At 40.4% G+C, this 22,104-nt stretch overlaps 1 protein-coding gene across 3 annotated transcripts in view; it reads left to right on the top strand.

The window, feature by feature from the left end:
- The window catches only part of col8a2 (collagen, type VIII, alpha 2), a 57,910-nt gene that overhangs the window by 13,748 nt on the left and 22,058 nt on the right, over positions 1 to 22,104 (top strand). The window contains exon 1 of one of the 3 annotated variants that reach the window (XM_008421612.2): positions 16,635 to 16,698. The exons of the other annotated variants lie outside the window; for them this stretch is intronic. The gene's annotated coding sequence lies outside the window, so the exon portion shown is untranslated. Of the gene's footprint in view, positions 1 to 16,634; positions 16,699 to 22,104 lie in introns of those variants that run through there. 3 annotated transcript variants of the gene reach the window in all.

Below are 22,104 nucleotides of genomic sequence, written 5' to 3'. Positions count from 1 at the left end.
AAGACAAGCAAACTGCACTGAAGGGTGGGAGGCGACTTTTCTCTTTGCTGTTTCTGTTAAACAGAAACAGCCAATGAGAGGAGACTTTCTGGCTCAAACTGCCAGGAAGTGAAGTTGCCCAGAAGGGACAAACACAGACTCTATTTGCGCCTAAACAAAAAGGCACAAACAATGCATATTTTCCATTCCTAGATTTCCATTTTTTAAATCTAGCTGAGCACACAGTTACATTTTTCTCTTTTTTTTTTTTTTCTCCTGCAGACCAGCTTTCAGTAGATGGTATTTTTTTTGCAAACCGCTCACACAAACAGTTACGGTCTTTTGGAATTTCGGGAAATTCTCAAAATGTATATTTGTATAATACTTATATAAATATATATACAGTTTTCCCTTTTGCATCAAGATTTGGCACGAAAAGCACCTCAGGTTTGGTCACATTTATCAATCTGTTGGGTCGTATCCAATTATAAGAGGCAGAGCACACCATGGAGAGGTCACCAGTCAGTCACAGGGCAACACAGAAACACCACAATAGAAAACCATGAACTCACACATTCACTCCTAAGAACAATGCAGAGAGACCAACTAACATAAAATACTTTTATTGGATAAAGTGGAAGCACTTAGAGAGAACCCACTCATGGTTGGGGAGAAGATGTAATCTCCACGCAGAATGACTCAACGAAGCACCTTCTTGCTGAAAGGCAACAGTGTCAACAATTGTGCCAAGATGTAGCCCAAATAAATTGTAAACACAGTATATTTTTGTTTTAATGAAGCATTTTATCCAGTATCCAGGGTGGAATTATTAAAAACCATATTTTTTTGTGATTTCTGTGAGAAAGAACTGAATTAATTTATTGTGGATTTTCTCCAACCCAGATAACAAAACTATACATTGCAGAATTAGCCAGGCAGGGATTTTGCTGGAGTCAAGATAAGATTTCGAAACCCCAGAACAATTGTTATGAAGCATGGCTGTGCCAACATTATGCTCAGGGTTATGCTAACAACACAGCCGCATCGCATTAGGCATGTGAAATAACAAAGACGTGAAGATGGACGACTTCAACTTACCAGATATACATACACAGATATTTATATATCTACCTGATGTGAGTCTCACACAACCAGACTCACACACCAGGCTGTGCTGATGTAGATTCTCATTGGTCCAGAACCTGACAACCCTAAGTGTTTAGGAAGAAGGCAACTGGAGTTCTTGTCTTGTTTATTGGAGACATTCTTTCAAGCCTTTTGGCTTGTGTCTGGAACTGTGTGTTCCATAAAGAACAAAGATCCAAAATAAGCTAAGGGGGCTTGTTTGTCCAAGGATGCTAAACGTTTCTGCAAAGTGGGCTGCCTTTTCATAAGCTATAATAAGGATACACCAATTTAGCGTATTTGTTTTAAAGCTGGATGAAATCAACGTTCTAACCAACTTTGAAAGGATGTTTTTTTTTTCTTCATTTGCTTATTGATGTTGCCTTTTGTGGTACAAACACTTCACCAGCTGTCATAGTGATCTTGCAAAGATTGTATTTGACCCACAGTTTCAGTCATGTTACTAACCTTATAGGCAGGTTTACTGTTTAGGTTGTTTGTAAAAGAGCTACTGTGCTACATAACAGAGGACCAGAGCTCCACCAGGCAGGAGTTTGAGGCCAGATCCTTTTTTTTTTCTTCGCTGCAGTTTTTCCATGTTGATCACTGGTGCATGTCGGACCATTGGGAGAACAACGCAAGGGAATGTACTCGGCAGAGTCTACATCGATTAATCTGCTAATCTACTCCATGTGACCCTCCTCCTGCTTGCCTTTCACCCCTACGTATTACACAGCTCAAAATACGATTATTGTAATGCTGCCGAGGTCCTAACATTGGCCAAATATTTCCCAGGCCAGCGAGACACAACAGCACCCTCCAAGTCTCTGCTTGTCTGCTTATTTAGTTCAGCTTGGCACATCCGAATCCCGCGTCTTGCTAAGTTCGTCTAACATTTTTGGTACGTCATGGCTGGGTTGTCTTTTTGGCAGCACGGCGATCCTTGTCCATCATCTGTGAAATACATAAAAGTTCGTTTTCCCAGTGCTGAGGCTCAAACTTTACCCCTTTAAATATTGTGAAGGGAAAGTGCAAAGGCCCGACTCCTGCCTCGTCTGCAGCCTCAGATGCATTTCATCCTTTGTGACTCTTGCATCTTTTCTGCGTTTCTCCAGCGGTGCATCACTTGCTCCACAAAGCGGATCTGGAATATGTCTGTAATTTTTTTTTAATTTTCTCTGCCATAAGAGTGGAGTCCACTCGGTAGAACAAAGTAATTCCGGTAGTACAGAAAGGCAGCGCAGACAGGGAATGTAATTAATTGGGTTGTTTGTTAACTGATGGCATCAAAAGATATCGAAATGGAAACTGCCTGGGCTGTCGTGATAAGTGCCTTAGTGCTAAAACACTTGTTCTCTTGACTTATGATCATTTGGGAAATCAAATTCTGAACCCAGATGGTAAAGTTTTTTGTCTCCACTATCAGTCTAGACTCCATTTATTTACACATCTGTGCTTGCCCGATAAGCAAATTGTTGCCATTACCATACGGGTGCGAGAGGCCAGTTGTGTTTTTTTTTCCCTGAAGAGTAGGTAAATAAGCAGTGAGAGGGAGAAAGAAAGAAGGAAAGAAAGAAAGAAAGAACTAGAATTCACCAGCAAAAATGAGTGCAACCACTGTGGGAGATGTGGTGAACATCAAGAAGTGGGGGCGGATGGTTGGATGGGTGGGTGGGGGTGAGGGTTGCGGAGGGAGAAATTTGGCATCACTGATGGAAACGAGGTCTGGAATCGGCTCTCGCTCACATATAAACACACGCGCGCGCACAAAGAACGGAGCAGACAGAGGCACCCACCACTTAAGCGACATTGCAATAGCCATTTTAAGGAATTCCTATAAAAACCACAGACGTTATTAGACCTTGTTGAGGAGAGAAAGTTATGACAAGGACAGGTTAGGAGTACAGGAGTAAGAGGAAGAAAATGCAAGAAAAATAAGTCAGACAGTGTTTGTTTTTCAGTCTGCTTTTTTTGTCTTTTTTTTTACTTTCCTGCATTTCAATGTGAGCAGAAACTGAGATCTTCTGTCTGGGGAAGTAATTGGTGGGTGAGAAGAAGGTGTGAATGCCAGTCGGTAGTCAATTTAGACCCTGAAGAGATGCGTACAAAATGTTTTAAAGTATGTCTTTGATTAAAAAGTTATTTGCAGTTGTAATTTTGTCTGATTTTCTTGCGATTTTCTTGCCATTTTCTTGTCATTTTTATTCGGTACAGGCCCAAATTAGTTGGTCCTAAAGGCTGAAGCTCAACGAGAGGTTAAGATCAAAGAGGATGTTTTAAAGTCTCACAAACGTCCCAGTAACTATACAAAGACATGTATGTGAAACGTGCGTTGCAGCTCCTCTGTCATTATTTCCTCCTCCTCCTCTAAACTTATGAAGTAGTATTAGTCGTTCCTCTCTGCCTTGATTGCTGTGTTTACTGTACTATTGCAAACCACACATATGATGAAACACCATGGCGCATGCTGCAGTGGGAGGGCCTTCACAGGAGCTCAACTCTGTGTGTCTTAACGTTGAAGACCGTAATCGAAAACAAACATCCCGAAACCACGTGACCGACGGTTCAACTTCAGTCCGACCCTTAAACATTTAGCATAATCTGTAAATCCGTGTAATTGGCCACGTATTTTCTGATGCTGAACCTTTTTGGGTAGCTTGTTGCCAGAAGATGTTGGGAGAGTGTTTGAACCGTTACATTTGCTTTTTGCTTTACTTCATAAAACCATGACTTATCGTACCAACTGACCGTTTTTAGACGAACTATCAACAACCAGCACCGACCACCGACAATCACCTCCCGTCAAAATCTTTCAGGCTAGACCGTCGTGCAACAGGAACAGAAGGGGGGAGTTTATCTGTCTTGTCTTGTGACCTTAAAATGTCCACTCAAAGCCAAAGACCACAAATGCATCAATGCATTCCGTTGACTGTTATTCTGGCATTATGTCTGTTTGCACTGCTCTCAACTGAGGAGCTATGAAAAACCGTCTAAACACAACTATTTCATACCATGCAATCCTGAGCCAACATTAGCAGAGCTGAATAAGTGCAAATATGGCGTAGGCCAAAGCAGATGTTGGAGACTGCAGGTCTCATCTCTTTAGTTGTTTTTTTTGACTGTCTTGATTTGTTTTGTCCTTTACTTTTTAAAATGTGTTATCTTTGTAATATTCATTTGAGGAGGGGGGTGGGGGGAGATCACCAAATAAAAAAAAAACAGTCACTTTCTTAACTTACAGCAAATATTATCAGTCAGAATGTTGATAAATGTTTATCCCTTCTGCTTAAATAAAAGCCTTTTTTAATGTAAAGCAAGCAAAAGTAAAACAGATTTTCTTTTGTATCGAATAATTTTGACTCACAACCATTTTTCAAAATTGAACTTTCGCTGTGCAATTCTGTTTTGTCTAATCCATTTTTGGAATAAGTAATGAACTGAATAGCAATCCTTCAAGTGTTGTTATACATATAATCTAACTTCACTTTTAGCCTCTACTCAAAACGTATAAGAAAAAATATGTAAAACCTCCTATACATCACGTTGTTCCCATTTAATTAGTCAGAAGTTCAGAAACCATCTATTGTTTTTCTTCTACTCTACGGTCATACACTGCTTTGTATTGCCCCAAAAGATAAAATCCCAACAAATACATTGAGGTTTGTGGTTGCAATGAGACAAAACTGAAAATAATGTTCAACAGGCACAAATAGGTATGAAAGGCACCAGGTGTTTTTGTGTGATTTAGGTGAACTGACTCTTTCAGTAACCATGACTACCCAGTTAAATCTAATTGAATTATTGGTTTAGAGCTTATTTCTTTTGTAGCCCTTCACCACATTTCCTTACAGGTACCTCCAACACAAGAACCTTGTTCTTAAACTGATGACTTAAGCACAAGTGAATGCCCCAGTCTGATTTGTTTTCCTCTTTAAAATACACACACACACACGCACACCCACACGCACACCCCCACACGCACACACACGCACACACACGCACACACACGCACACACACCCCCACGCACGCACGCACACACACACACACACACACAAACAAAGGGACTTGAGGTTTTCAGCCATACAACTCAAAACCTAAATAAACACGCAGGCTTCCAAAGCATACACAGTCGCATTAGAGCGTCGCGTCAGACAAGTCCCGGAGTTATGCTTCCTCAGCAGTGGATGAGTGATTTGAAAAGAAAAGCGAGGTTTGTGGGTAAATACTGCACATACGCGGAGGCACTTCAGGTTCAGCGGCGGGCTCGCGAGAGATTGTTCGTCTTGCTCTTGACGGATCAGGAAACCTCAGTTTGATAGCCATCATTCTCACATGCTCTTTAACTACCTCACAATTACAATTCCTCCTTCGAGCAGAGATTTCAGGTCTGTTCGGCGATCCACATGATCACTTCCCTCCCCTCTGTCAAATAACCCCTTTTATTCCTCTGCTGAAAAACAATGGCAGAAGTCCTCCATCTGGTTGTAGTTTGAATCCTGTGCCAGTTTGAGTGGGCGTGATACAGAAACCTCGGAGGGGCTTGGGAAAACATCAGCTCACAGTCGAGAACACTGGTTGCATATTTCGAGCTACTGTAGCAACAAACATGCTCACTGAAACTTACTCGCAGGCACACGGACTCGTATGGAAAAATGCAAGGCCGTAGCTGCTTTTAAGGCATTATTGTGTGAAATATGGGTGACTTAGTGTGTTTTTGGGACGCCTAGAATGAGAAGACATTGTGTGATATGAGAGATAGAGTAAAAGTACCTCATGTTCCGGACCAACGGGAAGAATAGCGATGGAATGCCCCATAGTTTTTTGAATGGATTTCGTCTCACTACACCTGTGGAACTAATAGCAAGCCAGTAAAGTCAGATGAACTATGAAAATATTTGCTGGAATGAAGGTTCTGTTTGGAGGTTCATGCCTTTGGAATGGCGCTCTGTTTGGCCAGGTACTTGGACTACCATTAAACGGAAGATTTTGAGAAAAGTCTCCAAAACTCCATCTATTCTATATTCATTGTTTCTGTTTGGTGAACCGTAGCCAGATTGAATCAAGTATGCAAATGCAGGCTTTGCTCACGATCATTAAAACCTTACAGTGCACCCAACTGATTTAACATGTTTTTTTGTTTTTTTCCACTCCTGAACAAAATACCTCAGCAATCTCGGGGAAAGTGACCATATTTTAAACTAAATGAGGAACATCAAGCTGCGTTGTGGATTTAGAAACATGTGTCTCCAGTGTGCACAAAGCCTTTTTTAGAGCCAGATGAAGTGCTTCAAAAATGCATGGCTTTCTTGCTAAGACACTTTTTTCTTCTTCTTCTTTTTGTTCTCACCCGACAACAGTGCTATGCCAAAGGTTTTACGAGGGCAGCGAGGACAAGGAGCCAGAATGTGGTGTGGAAGTGGTCCTGGTAGCATTAGGGGATTGGTTGAGGCTTTCCACTGATGCAAACACTCCCCTCTGCTTCTCACTCCGTATTTCTTTGAAGTCAGGGATGATTTTTCCTTTTGGCCTTTTGCAAATGTGGAGCAACATGAAGCGGTTAGGCCCGCAACGGATTCCGTTACAGTGTATGTGTACATGTCTCTTATTACATCATTTTCTTATTATCTGCAAAAGAGACAACAGTGTTTAACTGCTGCTTGCAGTTCCAGTTCTACTTGCCACCAATGTGTCTAGCCTTCATCTCTGAGCCGCATCAAAAAGATTTGGTGCAGAAATTGTGAAGCTGAGTTAGTTTGTTGTAGTTTGTACAAGGTTTTATAATCAGTTGGCAGGGTTTTTGTAGGTTTTCCTGCAGATATCCCTGGTTCTTCTCAGATTCATGTGAATCACTTCTGCCCCTGGACAGTTTGCCAGTCTATCAGTGTGTGTGTGTGCATGCGTGTGCGTGTGCGTGTGTGTGTGCGTGCGCGTGTGTGTGTGTGTGTGTGTGCGTGCGCGTGCGTGTGTGTGTGAATGTGTAAAGTGCTTTGAGTGGTCAGTATGACTGAAAAAGTGCTAAATAAGTTTAGCTCGTTTACCATATACTTTTGAGTTTTTTCCTCAATAAAAAAAGTTTATTGCATAAACGAGTTCATACTCCTGAAAAAGTGACTAAATATTAAATTCTATTTGCAAGCAGATCCTAAACAAACTTCACTTTGTGTCTGATAAGGAAGCTGGACAGGGTAGATGAGCGATAAGGGTTAAAACCATCAACAACTAACAGCGGCTGACACCAGACGTGACCTTTTGAACCTCCCAAGCACTTCGTAATTGGGTTACATTTCCGAGGTCACAATTGGTCACGGTGAGCGCACAGCTGGAAGTCAGAAGGCAGTGATGGTCTGGTGGCTTTTGACTGACGGATGCTTAGCTGGTGGCTAAATGCCACCTTTAACAAAAAAAAAGAAAAATGGTTCAAGGAGACATTAAACTGTGCTGGGTCAGATTCCTTCCAACGGGGAAGAATGCAAAATTCTCCCAGAGATCTGTGTGAAACGAGTCATGCACAGGAAAGCAGCAGAGTTTTGGGTCTCACAGATACATCTCCCAGCAGTAATGTCAGTTCGTGCGCGGTCAGCTGACTGGAAACAAAGCCCGGTCTTTATTTCGCTGTACCTTGGTCACCAGAGCAACCAGTGGGCAGACTCCTTTAACTTTGTAGATCAAGCTCCTTCTAAAGCTGTGGCTGCGTGCTGGGCAACCCTATATCACACAAATCATTCCCTCACTTTGACTTTCATCTTTATTCAACTTTGATATCAAAGACAGAATTGCTAATGTGGGAGGAATGAAAGAAGGAAGGGAAAAGAGCTGGAAATGTGGAGGTTGGGGGTCGAAATGGGGAAATAATTGGGGAAGTACGGTTTCCAAAAGCTGCATCTTTTTTTATTGAGCTGGGAGACGGCATTCAGGTTTGGAGATCAAACGTTTGTCGAGTTTTTTTTTTTGTTTTTTTTTCTCAGACCACAGGGAATGAAAGAGCTGAGGTTTCCTGTAGCAGCCTGTGCTCCGTTACCCAAAGATGCCGAGCAGCTCTCCTTTGCCAACTCTTTCCCTCTTTCTGCAATATCTCTCGTCATTAAACAGCTTTGTCAGTAACTGGATGCCAGTTTGGTTTTTTTTGCGAGACTTGGTGAAAGCAATTTACATCGTTTAGCAAGTATGCAGGTAATATTTTCTCCTCTGGAAGAGTCAAGAAGCAGAGTGCTAGACCTGCTGCTCATGTAGTCACTGCTGGGTTTTATAGCAGTTGTACTCTCTTACCATTAAGTGTAAGGAACTATTAAATTTTAAAAGCTCATTAACAAGTTGGATTTGTTTTTGTCTCAATTTGAATTACTTCAACACTTCTTTATCTAGAGGACTCTGGTTTCCTATCTGATATGAAACATTGACCTTTTTTTCTATAGTATGACAGTACCAGACCTTCTTACTTCGAGGCATGTGATTCTGCATGAGCAAACTTCCAAATATATAATTATCTTTAACTCACAGCACTTTTTATTTTATTTTATTTTATTTTATGCTAAACGTTATTAGCGACCACAATTTATGTTGTTTTAGTATCAATACACCTCAGTCTCATGAAGTAAAGTTCGCTCCCATTGTGTGAATCTAATAATAGTGAGCTGAACACAAAGGGTCACTGCTTTAAACTTAACACCATGAATCTATTAATTTGGCTGCATTTTGAAATACAAATGATTAGGAAGCTTTGTCAACATACCGAGGCTGACCAAGTTGCTATGACAGTAAAGTTAGCGTTGACTTCAAGATTTAGCGCTGAGCAAGGAGGCTTTTTCACAGTTCTTAATCTTTCTGGACTTGTACACTAATTGTAAAAATGTAAGCTACTTCACACCCAAACATGATTATGGAACAAGGAACATTGATTCTTTAAAACTCAGTTTGAGATTTGTAAAAACCTTCAGCATTTTTAATATCTGTTGGAATTAGTGTAGAGTTAGACAAGCATAAAACTGAATTACATGACCTGGTCACACCTTGATTATAATGAAGAGTTAAGCCTTTACTCAGTTTATATAGATAAAAAAAAAATTTACCTTTAGATTTTTACAAGTACTATTAAGATTTTGTCTCATTCTCACGAAGCCATTATTGGATCTCATGACGTCGATGTATCGTGTTACGTTTCATAGGGAAGTATTGCAATAGGTCTTCTTTATTTGAACTGTGACATATTACCCTTAAGTGATTTAGCAGTGCAGTGTGAGCGTCATTTTATTTTTCTTCCACAGGAATATGGAATTTATTTAAAAACAATCACAAAAAGAATCCACAAAAAAAAAAAAAAACTTTTGGAGGATCTTTGTTTTTCGGAAAGAACTTGTAAAGTTCGGAAAGAACAGCACGCCACGTAATCCAGATGTCTCAGAGGCAATGCCCTATATTTAGACAACATGTGCACCTTGCACTGCCTGCGAAGACGGCAGCGCCGGTCTTCGTGTCTGTTTTCATTTAGTCGCCCTGGACGGGCTTTGTCTCTGCCGCTCGTCATCCACCCCCAGAGAAGCTTAGGTATCCAAGGATGTGTCTCGTCCCCCTGTCTGTTGTGTAAGTTTTATTCCTCTGTAATTCTCATATTCCTCCCACCAAGCCCTCCCGTCATCCTCCGCATGCCAAGCAGAGAGACAAAGACGCTGCTTCATCCCCCCCTTTTGGTATGGTGATTATCTAAGCGAGGGCCCGTGAATCTAAACTAACTGCAGACTCTGAAGAATGTCCCCTCCGTCTAGCTGGCAGCCCTGAGATAAACACATCTGATCTCGCGAATCACCTTTTAATGAACCATGAGATGCGTGCGGACTGATGGCGTCTCTTATCATAACCTCTCCAATCGGGCTCCATTATGTTAGACAGACAGACTCGAGCTCAATTAAGCCGCAGCGCATTCAGATCCCCACAGCGCAGAAACCTGCGACTCGCTTCTTCTCTTAACGGTCGATGTTATTCATCAAAATGATTTGGTTATTGATGAACCTGTCCTGGATGTGCTGCTTTGTTTATCCTTCTCAGGAGACTGGAAGTTGATCTCATTCAACGCTCCACAATAATCTAAATGATTACAATAAAGAAGTTTTTTTTTTCTTGTTGTAATCATAAACTCTTCTCTCAATCGTGTCATTCTGCAGAGCAAGCCAATGCATCTTCCAGTGTAAATTTATCTTATGGTTTTCGAATATCATTGTTCTTTTCTCATATTAAGTTTTAATAGTTTGTCTCGAACATTCAGACAGCGCGAATGACCTTACGGGTCATTGTTTGAATGATATAACTTTGGGAATTTTCCCCTCTCCGTGAACTTTCCCGTGCTGACAAGCCTTTCATCGTTACATCTCGTCTCGCTGCAACCGAGGCATTCCTCTGTTGTGTGTCTCTGATCACCACCTGATGACTGGATTGTGGAGATAAGAGACGAACAATGGGGAGATCTGGCTCTAATATGTATGTAATGGCTCAATGTAATCATCAGGAAAGAAAAACTGAACAGTAGAGTCATCTGAGATTGGTTGATTAAGAGAGACAGATCTTTCTTTTTCACCGGCAGCGTCAGATGATAGGAAGGAGGGAAAGCTGAGTTAACTCCTGTGTCTCAACAGCATCCTAATCTTGTCCTCCTACAATTTGCTCTTTGATTTCCTCGTCTTCTCCACCTCACTAAACAGAATTTCTTTTTCTTCACCTCCTTAAAGCTCCCGGTGAGACTGGTCATCTAGGACATGTGCGACTGATTGTTAACCAGTAGTAAGAAAAAAAAACTGTGATTTTCATTGAGATCATCCACGCTTGTCTAACTCGAGAGAAACCAGTCTTTATTTATTCAGTGTTGTTTTATTAGGTAGGTCTGTTGCGTTGGCCTGGAAGTCTGATATTCATCAAACTGACAAATTATTGCATTCTTGATGTAAAACCAACTTGCAGATTGAGGCAAAAGTAAATCATTTTGCAAATAGCTTACACAAGATATTCTTTCCAGAGGATTTTTAAAACAGCGAAACTGACTAGACGTTGTGGTGGTCTGTCTTAGCCTTTCTGTGGACTTAGGCTCGGTTTCCACCTGATTTTGTCTCGGTCTTGTAATTAAACATTGTGTATTGGTCAGCATGTCTCACCAAAACGTGGCGGACGTCGAGAAGACAAAACAGGAGTTGCCAAGAGCAAAATCTCTGCGTCACATGAACAAATATTATATTCAGTATCCCAAAAAAATCGGTCAGTGAGCAGACACATGGACCTGACAGATCCAAATGGATCATTTTCAAATTCGAGGCTCCCAGGACAAAGGCTATCAGAGGTTAGGGCCACATAAATGTAATTTTCAATATAAAGATGTGAGCTTAAATATTGTTTTATCAACCAAATCAAAGCAGGGTTTTTTTTGTCTGTATCCTGCCAAATTAAATCGATATAAAAAGATGCTCAGTATTATTAAATTTTAAGAAGTACTCATCAAATGCAGAGAGAGTTATTTATTAATACTTTTGACAATTTATTAATGTGTAGTTTTATCAATACATTCAGCCACAACCGGACCTCCGAGGACATTTGAGATCTTGAAGATGAAAATGATTTTGACGTCCCTGATCAGTTGAATGGTAGCTAAGAGCTTTTTGACTGTCAAGTTGTTGGTATTACGATATTATTTATAATATTAATAAATATTTAAAACTAGTAAATTTAAGGCATTTCATACCCCTTTTCCAGATGTTCCAGTAATTGTGACGGGCGCTCTCTATACAGTCACGCCTTAAAAAAACTCCCCACGTGAAGCGTAAACGTAGCGCTCACAGGCACACATGTACAGTGAGTTAAGGCCACAACTCAGCATAAAATCACAAGTTGATTCGGACAACATGTCTGACATACTCACATGAAGTAGAACTGGGCAATATCCCAGCCCTTCACTTGTCGTGAGCGTCTGACACTTCCCAGAGCTCCCAGCGCTGTGCGCTCTGACCCGTTGTGCTCTTTGGTGGCTTTCGCAGCCTTCATCGGACCAGACTCGCGCTCACTGCAGACAGCGCCCAAGGGACACATCAACTGGTTTTCTCACAGCTCTTACATGGCCCAGTGTGTACATTTCAGCAGCCAAATAGCCTTTTTTTTTTAAAATGTGTTCCATGTTTAAAAAAAAAAGCAGAATGGTTATGACTTGGAAGATGTAAAACTTTCACTTATCGCACACTCGCCCCACCGACTCTGGATTGCTTTTTTTTTTTTTTCCAGGACATTGCAGCCATTAAAATGGATGAGGTCAAACACCAGGAAATTCCTGTTTCTGAAGATAAAACCTTTTTTAAATTCACATCACATTCACAACACAATCCAACACAACACAATCCAGACATAACCTCTGCAAAACTATGCAATCATGCTCACACAGACACTGGGCTATGTTTGTACAGCCCAGCAGTGGATCCTGGGAGGCGTGAGGCCAGAACTGGCGGGGTCTCCTTACACAGCGGTCCGCCTCAGCCAGCAGCTAATAAAGGCTCGCATTGATCCCGATGGGTGGGGTGGGCCTTGGCACAGACCACAGTCGGAGGAAGCAATGTGCTGCACGCTGGTGGTCTGAGCGAAACGCATGTATGCGTGTCAGGGTATGAGGTGCTTTGTGTGTTCTTTTCAGCTGGCAGCGGCTGGAGATTTAAGTGAGTGATCAATCAAAGAAGGGCCAGTGAATTGTTAATGGGTCTTAAGTTGGATCCAAATTATCTAATGAACATCCAGCTGAAATTAAAGGTGATGAGGGAACAAGGGCTTTTCTTGAACGAACAGATCTCCCCCCCCCTGACGCTCCAGAGCACGCAGACACAAATCAAAAATAGGGACTGAAGAACCCCTGTCCTGACTCCAGATGCACTTCTGTGCTTTGACCTTAACGTTTAGATGGATGTGCTGCCAAAGCTCATTTGCACAAAGATTTCAATGCACTTATGCAAAGAAATATTTGTACAGAGCGCTATAGAATCCAAGGGTTAGCCTCAAGCGATCGCCCAGTTCTCTGACTTATCTCCTAGATTTATGGACGCCTTTCATGGCAGCTGGATTCTTGTAATATTTACAAAGTCATAATCCCAAGAGAATCTACCTCGCATGCTTTTGTGTAACAAAGCGTTCTGTGTGTCTGGTTAGTTTTATTGTCAAACAATGCACATTTGGAACAAGAGGAGAAAGGAGAAAAGGCAACACATTCGTCTTGTTTCACCCTTGGCAGGTAATGTGCTTGTTTGCTTTTTATCTTTTGGTACAGAATCACAATTGTGGTTCGTGACCAGCTGCTCAAGGTGGCTGACATTATTAGTGCTTTTGAAATAAACACACCCATTATCTCGATATTTAACTATCTACAGTTGGCAGTCTGTGGAAAGCAGCTGGTGAAGCCTTGGGCCTGTAATTTTGCTTTTGTTTCAGTGTTGGGTTTCACCACTTCTGAATTCATGTTGGCAATCACTGCTCGTGTTTTTGTATATCTGCACACAGTCTCAAGACCACTTGATGTATGGGGGATTGTAGGCATTGACTTGGGGTAAAATCCCCCAAACTATTGACATCCATTTTTTATGGTTATCTTAGGTGAGCTATGCCACCATTGAACCATGTATATAAAGGATATTATATATTTTCATATCCTTTATATACAACATGTTGTTGGAAGTCAGGCTTAATTATGTTTTTTGTTAACATCTTTACCTTTCCCTTTCGATTCAATTTTCACATTTTTTGCCACCTGATAGAATAAAATAGGTATAAAAGATGGATGGATGGATGGATGGATGGATGGATGGATGGATGGATGGATGGATGGATGGATGGATGGATGGATGGATGGATGGATGGATGGATGGATGGATGGATGGATGGATGGATGGATGGATGGATGGATGGATGATTTATTGGCCACTTTTCTCACTGTATGAGCACATTTATCACAACAATTTAAATACTTTTAGCCACATGACTTTAATCTAGAATCAAAAATGTTTACAGACAAACTATCAGTTTGGGCCTCAAGGAAGCAATCTTTATGTTTCTGTGCAAACTGTGATTCTTTCTGTAAACTTATTTAGCTGATGTGGCAGGTTTTGGCCAAAATTCACAATTATAGACAGATCTAGAGATTGGGGTTATAATACATGAGGAACTAGTACCGGCAACACGGTGACATGGTGAAGTTCTAGCTATTCACAACCATGGACAAGTGCAGATCAGAACAATTTTAAAAGTCTGATACATTTGAAGTGAAACAGAAAAGACATTTGGGTTGATTTTTGCTTAATTCTTCTTTGCAGCACAACTCTTTCGTAAAACTATCATTATATGTCCATATGATGTTTATGAGCCTTTGAAAATCAGTGGCAGTTTAATGTACCATTTCTAATTAATTAAGTCAGTTGTTCCTTTCAATGGCATTTTTTAAAGCTTCTTACTTAAATGACAACCCAGAAGTAATACTATGTCATTCTTGCTATATTAAATATTTTTGCTACCACACATCCTAGACTTCTCAAAATTGCCAATTAGAGATGTAATATAACAGAATGACTCAGTGTGGCATCAGTGCCAGAGAAGCCCATGTTGAAGCGTTCAGGCTGCAGCACAGTAGCCTTTAGCACAGAGGCATTTTGATTCTTTGGGGGGGGGATTTAACCGAGATTTCCTGCTCGTTATTAAATTTTAATCTCTCTTCTATGTCTCTTTTTCTCCATTTTGGACAGAAAAATAGGCTTTCCTCTGTGTTGTGCTGCCAGCCAACAGTGTCTGTATGTGTCCAATATGTGCATCTGCGTGGAAAGCCGTTTCAGCAGCGAGTCGAGGGAGCATGGGAAATGATTGGCAGAGGATGCATATTAAGTGGGAGATAAAGATCTAAAGCTTTTTTTCTCCTCTTTCCATCTCTGTTTCTGTTTTTCTGTTCAATGTCTCGCAGTGATTTCACATCTCCTTTATAATTTTTCCCTACTCCATCTAATGCTCAGGTCTTCCTCTAAACATCATTAAATGCTTTGGGCTTAAGCTTCAGGCACCAAGCTCAGTGTTTTCATGGAGAATAAACTTGGACAGATGCAGACTGCTAGTGATTTTAACTTTGTTTTTCCTACTTGGTTATTTGTCCCAGCTCTAGTGCAGCTTAAAATTGTTTCCCAGTTCTACCAAAAAAAAAAAAGAAGAGAGAATGGAACAATGGACAGTGTGTTATTGTTAGTCCTCTTTTTTTAGCCTTCTCTAGAACATGTCTCACCTTCAGCACACACATTCTTAATTGAACAAACACGCTCCACTCCCACAAGGACTTTGACCATTTCAAAGTTATTGAATAACTAAGACGAAATGCAAAACTGTTAATTCAAATTCTCCATTTGGTGAAAACTGTGGACAGTTTGCATGACAGCTTGCTTCAAACTTACGTGTTCATCACAACTAGAGTCCATGATTAAAAAGTCCATGATTCATTACTTTTGGGTAAAGTGCGATTAAAATGATGAGCCCCCGTCACATGTTGCCTTGTTCTATTTTCTGGTCTTGTTCTGTGGAAAACCTATTTCATGGGTCAGGATCAGACAACATGATGTCTGTACTGTCTGCCAGCTGATAACAAGAGCAGTTCTGTGTAAAACATTTGCCTGAGCTATGGTTCCAGGTAAATATTATATTGCTATGACAGAAACATGTGCACACATTGCTTCTTTTTTTACATTAAATGCTGAAAAAAAAGCAATCAGAATTTGTGTTTCTGACTTGTTACATTTCTGTCACAACGATTCTGGGGGCTTGTTCAGGATATGCTAGGAATGATAACACACCAGCATTTTCTACATCATTTTATGGAATAGAGGTCATAACTTTCTACATTTTCCTTCTCTTTCCTGACTCAACACAGAATATTGAATGTTCGTTGAGTACTGCATTGCACACTTTCTTAGTTTTTATTGAGTAAGATCATTCAGTGCTGAATCATTTAACATTTACTTTTGACGGATGGGCATAGTGTGGGTTGTAGGGGCATGTATATTAAGAGTTGCCATGCTTGTCTTATGTATGTTGCTCTTTTGGAATTAAAAGTTTGTGAATGAAGTGGTTCTAGAAAATTCTGGACATAATATGTCAGGGAGTTTCAAATGAACTACGCTGAAGTGATTTAGCAAATATCGCTTCAAATCACTCCAAATTCTGGAGTGATTTGGAAAACACAATCTTGCCTTTTATGTCTAAGTCGTACACGTTGAAGAATTTAAATGAGCTGACATACACATTCTTTCCCTTTCTGCTTTTCGAAGTTCTTCCCACTCCACCTTTTTGCTGGTACATCTAAATTAACTGCAGGAATAGAATCGCCGAGCGTTGCCCTTTTTGGCAGCGCACAATAAGAGCATTCACACCAGCAGCGGGCTGTGTGTGGAGAGCAGGACGCTTAAAGAAGAGAGAGGAGGAAATTGGAGAGGGGACTCGGGGGGTGGAAAGGCCCTGAATTTGCCAGAGGAGACCTGCATGGCACGACGAGAAGGCAATCATTCTGATTTACAGGAGATCGGATTCCTGGATGCCCTTGAAGTTTTCCCGCTGGTGAGGTGAGGTCATCTCCTCGGTGCCCTCTAACACACAGCTCCCTTCATAGCTAAGTCGTCCAGACATAAATCTGCATCGATGCATCGACTTCTTATTTTTCACTTGATGAGAAAAAAAAACAAATCAAAGAAAACTTAATGTCCGTTTTTGTGGAAGTTTGCCTGTGGCGTCCCGTCTCGAGTCAATGAAAGGCAGAATATTTATTGCCTTGGAAAGGTGGAAGCACAGAGGCCTTTATACGATTATTTTTCTACTATTTTTTCTCTCGATTACCTAATCAGGGGCTCGTATAGAGTTGAGGTGCACTGCTGGGGCAGGAGGAAATCTGCAGATGTCTGTGTTTACCTGGACCCACCACCTCCTGGATCACGGAGTAACTTTCCACGCCGTGCAAACTCAATCTGCAGAAAAGATGAGATGACAGAGCATGAACTGGCAACGCGACAGATATCAGTCAGGCGAATACAAAGAACTGGATGCCTCTTTGCTGGCCTGAAACATGTAATTGTGTAACATGTAACATGTGTGAGACCCCAGAGCTCCGGTATTGTTGTGTCAGTAATTTGCTTTACTTTGACTGCTTCACCTTTCATCCTGCGCTCAAACACTTTCATCTGTACAGCGCATCAGCCCCTATTTAATTATTAGCATGTCTGGTTCTGCGCTCAAATTTACTCCCCGCGGTATTAACGGCGTGCTCCGTCTAATGAAGTCATCGAGCAAATAACCTCGAATTTGACCTTCTCACATCTTTTCTCTTTCTGCAAACTTTCATCATTTTATACGCTTTACACCTCTCATTTTGTTACAGTTTTACTGCTCTATCAATTGACGTGAGCTCATACTTTTTTGAATGTCTCTTGACCTTTGTCTTTTTCTCACCTGCTAAATGACAGAAAAACACCAGGATGGTCCACATGTGTTATATATTTGAAGTCACATGGTTCTACTCATTTTACACATTTTGCTTCGTGTTAGGTGTTTATAGTCCGAATCAAAGTGAGTTGCAGAAGCAGGTATATGGAATCGAATTAATGTCAAAACTGCTGTCACACTTGAGTTTAGGCAACATGGGTTTAAATGTGAGAAAATTAAGGAAATCTTGTGAATCATACAATCTTAAGTTACATACGTATAACTTGCATAAAATGTAGTATAAAATGTAAAAAAATAAATAAATCTTGGTAATTGTGGGTATAAATTACTAATTTTGTCAAAATTGCTTTTGGCATTTAGGAAAGACAAAGAGTAATGTTTTAGTTCAACATAAGAAAGCCTAACATGTTGCACTTTGACACTACACCTGGAAATAAAGTTGCTTTATTAGCATCTGATTAGCTAAAGTTAAAACCTGCATGCAATTTGTGCTTAATTTGGGACAACCTGACATTCCCAGACAAATCAGAGTTGCTCTGAAATCATCCTAGTTCCCTTTTGATTTTCCTATCAAGACCCCTCTGGATGTTAGAACACCGACCTTCATCCAATCAGACTAAACATGGCATGTGACTTAAAAACGAGTGTGGAAAAGAAAAAAAAAAAAAATCTGATGATGAATTTTGACAGACACATTCTGCCAGAGGAAATAAACATGAGCTCTGAAAGTATTTGATATCCGAGGCTAGTTTTGGCATATTTTGAAGCAGAGACATTGGATATTGTTCTGGTTGGTTGGTTGGTTGTCTTGGTGGCATCCCAGCATACACATGCACGCACACAATAACTGAGAACAGACTTATGTCTTCTTGTTAGATTTAGGTAATAAAGCTACTTGGATGGGATTAAAACCTAATATTTCAAAAATAATTGAAAAAGGTAAGGAAAAAAGAAAAAAAAATGAAGCGGTTTCATATGCTTTGAATGTTATTGCAAGTCATTAAATTCATCTTTGAATGAATGAACCACCCATGGAACTGTTTTTGGAACAGAGGACAGTCTCAGAAAAGCAAAAAGGAGCTTTTTAATGTACCCTATGACATATCCTACTTCAGTTTGCTTTACAATATGCCTTACTTTTACTTCAGTTTACTTAACTAATGATTTAAGGGAAACAAAACCGCTTTAGGCAGGAGATTTTTTTTTTTTTTTTTTGCTTGCAGAGGGGGAAAAAAACGACAGTTTTTCCTGAACAGCAACCAAACAAAACCTGAAATTTACCACTGCCACCTAAAATAACAGATGTTAATTTCTCATTATGCACGCAGATTTTTGGCCACATTCGCACGCAATCGTGGTCGTATTATGGTCATTCTGTTCCTCTGGTGATTATTTTATAATGTGGAGAAATATGCCTTGGATTCAAAGACACAGGGACTGTGACCACAGCTCAAATAATATACCACGATCCGACACCTCCAAGTGCTCATCAGGCTGAGGGAAGAATTACCTCATTGAAAGGAGGCAGGCTCCAAATAAAACCTCAAAAATACTCAGTTTTCAGGTTATAGACTTTTCTCCTTTCTGTTTATCATATTATTGCGGGGGGGGGGGGTTTAAATACACAAGTCTTTCAGGTAAAAGCAGAGCTGACTGCCACAAGATTAATTCACCTTTAATTTGTACCTACTATGATAACATTTTGTGCTGCAACTAATGACTTCATATAATGGATATTTAATTTACTCATAACTTACTGTAAAGAAATGTGGTTATATTTTAATTTGACTTGTTTCATATTCTGTCAAGTCCCATCCAAGTTGTCCATCAGAAATATAAGTGATTGAAATAGGAGGGAACACAACCTCTGAAAAACAAAAATCATACACAGTTAATTTAACTCATTGCAGACATTTAGTTGTTATGGGTCCATAAATGATCAAAATCCTTCATTACTGAGACAAATGACATGATACACAAAAGGCCTTCTCGGAAGTGTTTGTGTGCATTGCAGTTTATTTACAGGAAGAGCACAGAAGGATGTTGAAAGTGGAAGTGTGTACAGAGACAGGCAAAAGAAAAGAAAACCGGATTTGAAAAAAAATTGTACTGAAGGCTGATTCCCATAAAAAGCTAAACTAAACCTGTCTCCTAATTAGCACCTTTTTAGAAGAAACGAAAATCACATACTGTATGTGACAGATGAGAAAAAAATAAGAAAAATTGGTTCTAAATCACAAATTTCAAATCATTCCAGAGATTGTTTGACGGTAATGAGATCCAGTCCAAAAGCTGTTAACACTGAGAGATGACATTCATTATTCCTACAAAATGCAATTATCCGTCATTCAAAGCTAGGTTTGGTGATGACAAAGTTATTTTTTGTTGTTTAAGGAATGAAAAATGCATCCCACCGCAGACCATAATGTTGCAAAAGCGCAATTCAGACACGTCAGCTTGATGGTATGGCCAGCAAGCAGTCTGGGGGTTTTGATGGTTGGAATTCAAAATGAACACGATCTTAGAACAAGATGTTTTTCTGCAAAATTTACAGTGCTTCGCAAGAATTCAACATTTCCACATTTTGTCATGTCACAACCACAAAAAATGTATGCATTTTTACCAAAACATGATACGATATGCCAACACAAGTCAAACATCTTTGGTGAAAGAGAAGGAAAAAAATCTAACTTTACTTTTCAAATCCTTTTCAAATGAAATCCTAAAAGAAAATTGCATTTGTATTTAGACAGAATCACCTTTCGCTGCTGAACAGCTGAACTTGTTTTGGCCTAAGTCGCGACTTCTTTCCTGCTCTTCCGTAACCCTGGTCAGATTGGACAGTGTCTCCGCATAGAATTTTTATATCTTCACGGAAGAATTTCATTTATCAACTCTATTTACTAATTACGTGACCTCTGGAGTGATTTACCAAATTATTTAACACAATGTGCATCTTTGGTACGATGCAGACCATTTGTTTCATTCTGTTGTGGAAATGCTATGCAGATATTGCATGAAAACACATGTAAAACAGCTAAAACTATGTATTTTTATGACCTTTATGTTTAGCTTTTGGCCTACGGTATCAAGAGCCATTTTTGCAGGGTCCAATTAATTAATTAATCCATAGCTGCAGGTTGCAGAGTACTGCTTTATGCCAATGAAATACTTTGAAGTTGGAATTTACAGATATGAAAATGTTTATGTGGTGTTAATATGTTATTGTATCTTTTGTGTGAGATGTTCATTGTTCATTCACTGCAGATTGAATATGTTTTTTTTTCAACGGTAAAAGTCAGAACTCATAGCATTTAAGCTGCCACAAAAGCCAAAAGATGTGTCAAATTACTAGTTATGTTATTCTTCAAGTTTCTACACTTGAGCCTAAAAAAGCAATTAAGTTAAAGTTCAAAGATCTTTTTAAGACATGTTTTTAAAAGACAGAATGTTCGATGTTGCTACAAGATAAAAAAATAAAAAAAAGTTTGTGTCATGTCTGGGATTTTCTTTTCTACAAGATAAAACAGCTGAGTAAACATCCTCCAGAAGTGGTGATTTCATGTTTTCTTGCCAGCAGTTGTGCAGACGTTTGAGCCCCTTTTTAAGTTTAAAGGCTTTTCTTGGCATCGTGCACGTGTGCTTGCCTTCTTAGTGAAAATATTTAGAACCTGTAAATGCTGTTATGTCTAGACTGAGCCAGTGCTCTCTCTCTTTATGCGTGTGAAAACGGCTCCCTCCACCTCTCTTGGTTTGCATGAGATATGTGCAAAGAGAGGGAAAGTTTGGTGAAAGAAGGTGGCTGTGGTTGAGAAGCCGCCTGCCAGCCGTGTGGGTTCATGGTTGAGTTAGAATTCATTATGGTTACCGCTGTGGCTGAGGTTTATCAGAATTGGATGAATCAGCCGAAAGTTTTGTCAGAATTAACGTTTGGTTCTCTCCGAGGTCTGTGGTTGGAACCAAAACTATTCGAGCACCGCTCGACCCGATTGTCGTATTCCGTGTTTTTTGTAAAAGTTGACCTCACGCAACGTCGAGGTGCCGACCCCTCCCGCCTGCGCAGGCTCGTAACAAGCGCCTCCTCTTCCTGACCGTGACGCCAAATCCTCACGCTCGGGGTTTATCTGTAATCTCTCTGTGGCACGTGGTTTGGGAAACGTCTGGCAGTCTGCACCGGCACATGTACGGCTTAGGGGTTAAACGTAGGCCCTGCTCGTCGGGTCAAACCTCTCCGCCGCTGTTCGTTGCATTAGTGGGTAGACGGCGCAGTGAGTGCTTGGCTTCAGTCGTCGGGGTTGTCTGCGTCTCTCTGGCATGTCAGCTCAGTCCTCTTGAGGTGCTGCTAAATTACAGTTTGGACGCTGCAGCTCATTCTTCGGTAGTCATTGCAGCCCTCCTGAGCTTTTTAAGACATTGCACCAGAGCCGTATAACTCACGTTCATGAAAGGTGATAATTGCAGGCATCACGTCAATGTCAGGTGGTTTCTAGATATAGGTCTGTGAGGTTTACTGAACAAGTAGAAGTTTATCT

The sequence above is a fragment of the Poecilia reticulata genome, linkage group LG11, assembly GCF_000633615.1.
Source record: "Poecilia reticulata strain Guanapo linkage group LG11, Guppy_female_1.0+MT, whole genome shotgun sequence".
Lineage (NCBI taxonomy): Eukaryota > Metazoa > Chordata > Actinopteri > Cyprinodontiformes > Poeciliidae > Poecilia > Poecilia reticulata.
The sequence above is the reverse complement of the archived record's forward strand: the minus strand, read 5'-3'. Positions and strand labels throughout refer to the sequence as shown.